We start from the raw sequence: 7,219 nt of genomic DNA on the forward strand, positions 1-7,219 counted from the left end.
TTATGTATTGTTCAACAATCAACATCACAGAGTCGGTCTAAACCTGCTCTTTAATGAAAAGCGCTGTGAGATGACTGTTGTAGTCATTTGGCGCTATATAAATAAAATTGAAATACTTCTTAGTGTATCAGCCACCTACACAGCAATACTGCATTCAGTAGTATACATAGAGGCCAATTTTCCACAGTACTTGTGTTTCCTTATGGCTTTTTTCCACTGCATGGTTACCCTGGCACTCTACTCTCCTTTTTTGGGTTTCTTTACGAAAAAAGTCCCTGGTACCTGCTAACAGGTACTTTTGTAGTAGTACCTCAGTCGAGGTTCCAAGCGAGCTTAGGCGATACCAAAAGTGACGTCAAAAGCTGCTGACGGCTGATTGGTCGAGAGAATTGTCACTAATCACCGTGTCATCATTGCTAGCGACAGACGGGGGACGGGGTTCCTGAACTAACCACCTGTTTTAATAGTTTAGCCAGCTGTTTTTTTTTTTTTTTTTTTTTGCTGCCTCCAGCCTTGGTTTGAAACTAATTTGTCTTCTGGCAGACAGCCAAGAATAAAAAAAAACAAACACCCCATCGACGTTCTGTATGCGTTTAGTCCGGAAGTTCCCTGCTATGCCCCACAGTGCCCATACTCACTCTGGTTTGTTTTCAACAACTTCAGAAAAAATAAATCTTTTCTCTGTGCTAGATGTTCTACTTTTTGAGCAGCTGCTGACTGACTTGCAGAGCTACAGAGTTGGTGATTGCTCTCTGTGGTTTCAGCACTGCGTGCAGCGCTTTTCAGAACACACATCACACAGTCATTTGAACTGTTGTGTAATTAAGAATGATGTATTAGTGAATTAGTAATAGTGACGCTTTAGTGATATATATATCCACTTCCGGGGATGCTGCAGTGCCGCAGGAAATTCCGCCGGATGCATGTATTTCCATTCCTTCCACTTTCTTGTGTTGGATTTTAAATTTGTGGATTTATGAGGACTATAATGAGCTTACCTATGACAACTTTATTGGGAGTGGTGGCATGGAGGAGGGTCGTGACACTTGTGATGCTTGAACATTTTTATTCCATTTGGTATTCAAAGCAGTCAAGTAAGTAAGTTTGTGGGAATGAAAAAAATTCACTGTCATGTTTTTCTGCATAAGTGGATAAGAACCCTGGAACCTTTAGGAGTGACAACCCTGGCAGATTTGGGAGTGAAAGCCCTGGAACCTTTAGGAGTAAAAAACCCTGGAACTTTGGGAGTGAAAACCCTGGAACATTTGGGAGTGACAATCCGGAACCTTTGGGAGTGACAACCTAGAACTTGGTGAGTGACAACCCTGGAACCTTGAGAGTGACAACCCTGGAACCTTTGAAAGTGACAGCCCTGGAACCTTTAGGAGTGACAACCCTGGAGTTGGGAGTGAAGCCCTGGAACCTTGGAGTAAAAAACCCTGGAACATTTGGGAGTGACAACCCTGGAACATTTGAGAGTGCAACCTTGGAACATTTGGGAATAACCACACTGAACATTTGGGAGTGACAACCCTGGAACATTTGGGAGTGACAACACTGGAACCTTTAGGAGTGACAACCTGAAATGTTGGGAGTGACAACCGGATCTATGAGAGTGACAACCCTAGAAACTTTTGAGAGTGACAACCCTGGAACATTTGGGAGTGGACTATATTATGGACATGACTAAGGTAGATAATATGACTGACAAGTGCCACATGTCTGAACTGGGACCAATGGCATGTGACCAACTCATCTACTTTCCTATTGTTGTCATAATAATATGGGCTATTGGGAAATGCAGTGCCTCATTTTGTTTCGTTACTAATGTCACATTTTCCTTTATATGGACTACTGTCTGTGTATCGCGTTTACTGTATTATATTCCACCTTGTTAGACCTTCTCCACAGTGCTGCAGAGGAAAACATGCTTTTTGTTGACATTTCTTGAAACCATCAAATATTGTGTGCAGCTAAGCACCCTAAATACAAGGCAGGTGTGAGAGCATCACTCAATCAGACTGAAGAATCTCAACTCCTGAATGTATTGTGTTATATTTGGCACATATCCATGTTCTCTCTAAGGAAAACTCTTAACTTTCACCAAGCGCCAGCATGAACGTTTTTCTCCAGCATTTATGTATGACTACATAACTGCAAAATTAGCTTAAACAACATGTAAAGCAGCACTCCAGGGAATACGTTACAATGAATAAGTCGGGGTTAAAATCACGTTTCTGTTGAAACATGAATGAAGTCAGCTTTCAGTCTGCACCGCACACACTGGTGTGCAAAATCTGTTCCGGTCGCATCTACACGTCTGCTTCCTCTTTCTCTTTCTCTCTTCTGCGCAAACACACACCACACACACACACACACACACACACACACACACACACACACACAGATTGAGTTCTCTAAGAAGCTGCAGTACCATTTACAACAAATGCCTTATGTGCTGATGTGACCAAGCCCGACCCAAACAGAATTTCTAAATATCTTGGTCCCGTCGTTTGCATGAACTGATATTTTGTCACTAGCAACCTGCACGTGTCATATGTCAAATACAGTTAGATTTTCAGCTTTGAATTAAACCGTTCAGAGTTATTACAGCAAAAGTGGGACGTGCGTATGTTTCATCTGACCTACATATCATCAACGGTACTTCCAAAAGCTGTTATTTAGATAGATTGTTGCGGGCTATACGTCTTTGATTTGTCTGTTAACAAACTCGTTGCCGTCATCATGAAGCGTGTCTGAAGCGGTTTTTGAAATATCATGAACTGTGGATGATTCTGTCATTATTATAGCTAGAACAGTAGATTTTCCATTTATTTCAGTTTCTGTTGTGGAAAATGTCGTTTCACTAGGTTTTACGTGGGTGACCACTGGACATCCAGAAAACACCCACAGCCCGTCAGTCTCTTATAGGGAACATGGAAAATGAACCCCCCCTACCTGGCTAGCCAATAATTTCATCTTTCTAAAACTACTTTTCCATGTCTCACCTCCATAGATAATTATAAACACAGATTTGTGCATTTACGTAAAAGCCATGGAGTTACAGCCAGGTCTGGACTTAAGTATGCTATTACAGCCTGTTAGTTTTCCATGTAAAAAAGCATGCTATATAAAAGTTTGGGATTGTGGAGAACACTAAATGGTTTACTGAATAAGCTACAGTCAAACCTTTAAATGAAAAACATAATTAGCAATCAAAAAATGTATCCGCTAATGAAGATTACGTTGACCATCAAAACTTGTTTATTGCTGTAACTATGTGATGAAAGGAAATAATAGGAAGATATTTGGCTGATAGAAGGAGTTAACATGCTCTATGTTTTCACATAAGGAAGTATGTCTATCATCATACACTCGAGACAACTGGAATGTTTCATCCAGTCCCACGTTTCCATTGTCCCGCTCTACCCTGCTACCAATATCCCGAGCCTCTGAGCACTCCAGCCGCTGCTTCACCCTCCAACTCCTTGAGCCATTACATGAAAAATCTTTGAGCTAACAGGAGCCTATCATTTCTGTAGCCTACTGAAACAACAGATACTATGTCTGGCGTTCACCCTCACAACGCAGTATTCGGACTAAAACCTTCCTGAGATCAATATGTTGTCAGACACTTAGTCCCATCTGACCCTGTCTACTAAACTAAAATCACGTTTATGGACAAAAAAGGTTCATGTGGGAAGTATTTGCAAACAAATTTCAGGGGGACGGTTCAGTTTATTCTATAGATTGTTGTACAGACCACCACAGGATACACAACTCCCACTGGAAGCCTCTATCAGCAGCTTCGAGGCAGGTTCCACGGCAGGTAAAACCTTAACCTCGAGAAGGGGTTTTCAGGTTAGATGCATAACGGTAGCCTAACAAACCAGACCCACGTCAAGATGTGGGGTCTAGGAATCCCCATTGGCAGGGCTAACCTGAGGGCTGGATAAAGGGTGGTCTTTCAAATTCCCTCGCACGTAATAGGATAGTTTCTAAAACAACCGAACAACGCTGGTTGATAGATTCAACTTTTTTGCTGAATCCGGTCGGCCAAACATCTTCTTTTAAGAATGACTTCTGTTGTGGTATGGGAAAAGTAGGACCCAAATGCAGAGACAGGCACTTAGGCCGAGAGTAATTTGCAGGAAGTTTAATAGCACAAAAGTCCAACAAGAACAGGGATCAATAACACAAAAAATCTCAAGAGATCCAAATCAAAAAACTCTCACAAGAGTCAAGGGGGAGAAAACCAAGAAAACCATAACCAGAACAAAGACACTGGGAACAACGACCACAGGGATGCAAAATGAAGGAGTACCAACAGGAAGACCACATGGGACAAGCAGACTGACAAAAGGGAAGCACAGACACTAAATACACAAATAACGAGGTAAGAAGGCAGGTGCCAAGAGGGCAGGGAAGCAGGTGGAAGACATCAGGAAATCACAAGAGGGGAAGACACAGGAAGTAAAGCTAAAGACAGGATGAGACAAAAACCAGACTTCAAAATAACAGGAAACAGAACCCTACAGACAGACACTCACAGGGGAACAAAAGCAGGGACAGCAACACAAGACACAAACACGAGAGAGAGACGGAGCAAAAAACTACAGGAGGAGAAAAGAACAAAAAGTGTGTCTCCAGAGTTGCGTCCAAACCGATTCAAAAAAAAAGTCGTCTTGTTTTCATGTTGCAGGAAATTCACGCAGAATAATCGCAAACTTAGCCATCCTTATGTAAAGGAGAATTCCTTTGACACAAGCAGCAAGAGCCAGCAGCTAGCAGCTAGCAGCAGCAGCTAGCAGCCAGCAGCTAGCAGCCAGCAGCTGCAGCCAGCAGCTAGCAGCAGCAGCTAGAGCAACAGCCAGCACCTGCAGCCAGCAGCTAGCAGCTAGCAGCTAGCAGCTACCGGCAGGAGTGAGACAGGGACCAGGTGAATTCAACCCTTGTCTTGTCTTCCAGTCAAAATTGAAAATCAACTTTTGTTAACTCTTTTTATCGATGTTAGTCACTTTTTTTAACATTTTCAACACTACGTAACACTAAGTTATTAACTTTAGTTTTACAGTTATTTTTGGAATTTATAGTCAATAAACCATTATAGGAAATTTTACCTAACGTTTGAGTTAGAAAGCAGAAATTAGGAATTATTGAGACTAAAATTAAAGGAATGGATGTTGATGGATAATCACTGACTGGAATATGTCAACTTTTACTCAATCTATTTCAAAAACACTTCATTTTGGTTTTCAAATGCTATAAAATTGAATAGACGCCCCAAAATTAATGAAAGTAGAGATTTGTACTTGCTAAAGATCATTGTGTGGAATCAATCATGCTATTGGCTCAATGCATGCCGTGTATAAAGTCTCTTCTATATAAAGTGAATGTATTAATGCATAAGGCTAATTGCCTTGGAAATGCATTTTTTTGTGATAAGCAAATAAAAAATCAAAACTTTGAACTCAGAATGAACTCAGATATAAAAAGATGAGGGGATTTGAGAGTGGAGCATGGAGGACAAAATGGAACGGGACAATGAGAGACAGAGGAAATAAAGAAAATAAAGTAGGGACAAAGGGATGGAGGGAAAGAGAGAGAGAGAGAGAGAGAATAAAATCCGCCTGTGACCCCACCCACACCAACACACAGAACTTACACACACACACACACATCCCTAAAAAGGCTGTTTGTCTAGTTGTTTTTAATATCTGCACCTATGTATCAGGTCTAATGTTAATTGCCTAAGTCTTTACATTTTTTTATTAGAGCTGTTTTTGTTTATAATGCTTACTGATATAGCCTAATTACAGTAATACAATATTTTTTTTGTTCTTAAAACTGTTTATGTGTTCTGGTCAAATTGTATGTGATGCTTTGGAAACATGGTTATTGGAACTTTTAATGCCAATAAAGCCCCTTTAATTTATTGGGGAAGGGAGAGAGGAGAGAGAGGAGGAGAGAGAGAGAGGAGAGGATGAGAGAGAAGAGAGTGGGAGAGGAGGGGACTGAAGAAGTGAGAGAGTAAAGAGAGAGAGAGAGAGAGAGAGATAGGGACTGGAAAAGTGAGAGAGTAAGAGAGAGAGATAGAGAGAGAGAGGAGAGAGAGGGACTGGAAAGAGTGAGAGAGTAAGGAGAGAGAGAGAGGAGAGAGAGAGAGAAGGGATGGTAAGAGTGAGAGAGTAAGAGATAGAGAGAGAGAGAGAGGGGAGAGATGAGAGGTGACTGGACAAAGCGAGAGAGTAAAGAGAGAGAGCAAGATAAGAGACTGGACAGTAGTAAGAGAGAGAAAGGAGAGGTGAGAAGAGAGACGAAAGAGAGACTGGAAAGAGAGGGAGAGATGACGGATTCTGTTTGCAGGGAGTGAGGTAAGAGAGAGAGAGAAGAGAGAGAGGAGAGAGAGAGGGGGTGACTGGACCTGTTTACAGAGAGTGAGAGAGGTAAAAGAGTAAGGAGAGTGGAGAGAGAGTGATTGGACAGAGTGAGAGAGTAAGAGGACAAAGAGAGAGAGAGAGAGAGGGGGGGGTGACTGGAACTGTTTGCAGAGAGTAATAGAGAGAGAGAGAGAGAGGAGAGAGAGAGAGGAGAGAGAGAGAGAGCATTGGTGCGCAGCGGGACCGACTGTCACACGGACTGTCAGCGGGGTTGTTACGGAGAGCAGCCGCTGCTCGCCGTGTATCGATAGCCTCACCGGGGAGGAGCACAGAAGAAGAAGAAGAGAAGAAGAAGAAGAAAGAAAGGAAAGAAGAAGGAAGAAGAAGAAGATAAATAAGAAAAACCGGAGGAATCGTTCTATTTGCTGCTGTCGCCTGCGTGTCATCACCTAGACCGGACAGATCTATCAGCGTCAGGACTCCTCTTCATCACCTGCAGCACCCTCACCCTAGCCCGAGTTCCTACTCTAGACCGACAGGATCCTCTTCATCATCCCTGAGCACCTCACCCTCCAGCCCGTCCTCCTCACCTAGACCGACAGGATCTTCACGCATCACTATACTCGTCATAATCATGAGTCTAGGTGAGGAGGACCGGGCTGGAGGGTGAGGGTGCTCAGGGATGATGAAGAGGAGTCCTGACGCTGATAGATCCTGTCCGGTCTAGGTGATGACACGCAGGCGACAGCAGCAAATAGAACGATTCCTCCGGTTTTTCTTATTTATCTTCTTCTTCTTCTTCTTCTTCTTCTTCTTCTTCTTCTTCTTCTTCTTCTTCT

This window comes from Etheostoma spectabile, chromosome 4, assembly GCF_008692095.1.
Source record: "Etheostoma spectabile isolate EspeVRDwgs_2016 chromosome 4, UIUC_Espe_1.0, whole genome shotgun sequence".
NCBI classification, from domain to species: Eukaryota; Metazoa; Chordata; class Actinopteri; order Perciformes; family Percidae; genus Etheostoma; species Etheostoma spectabile.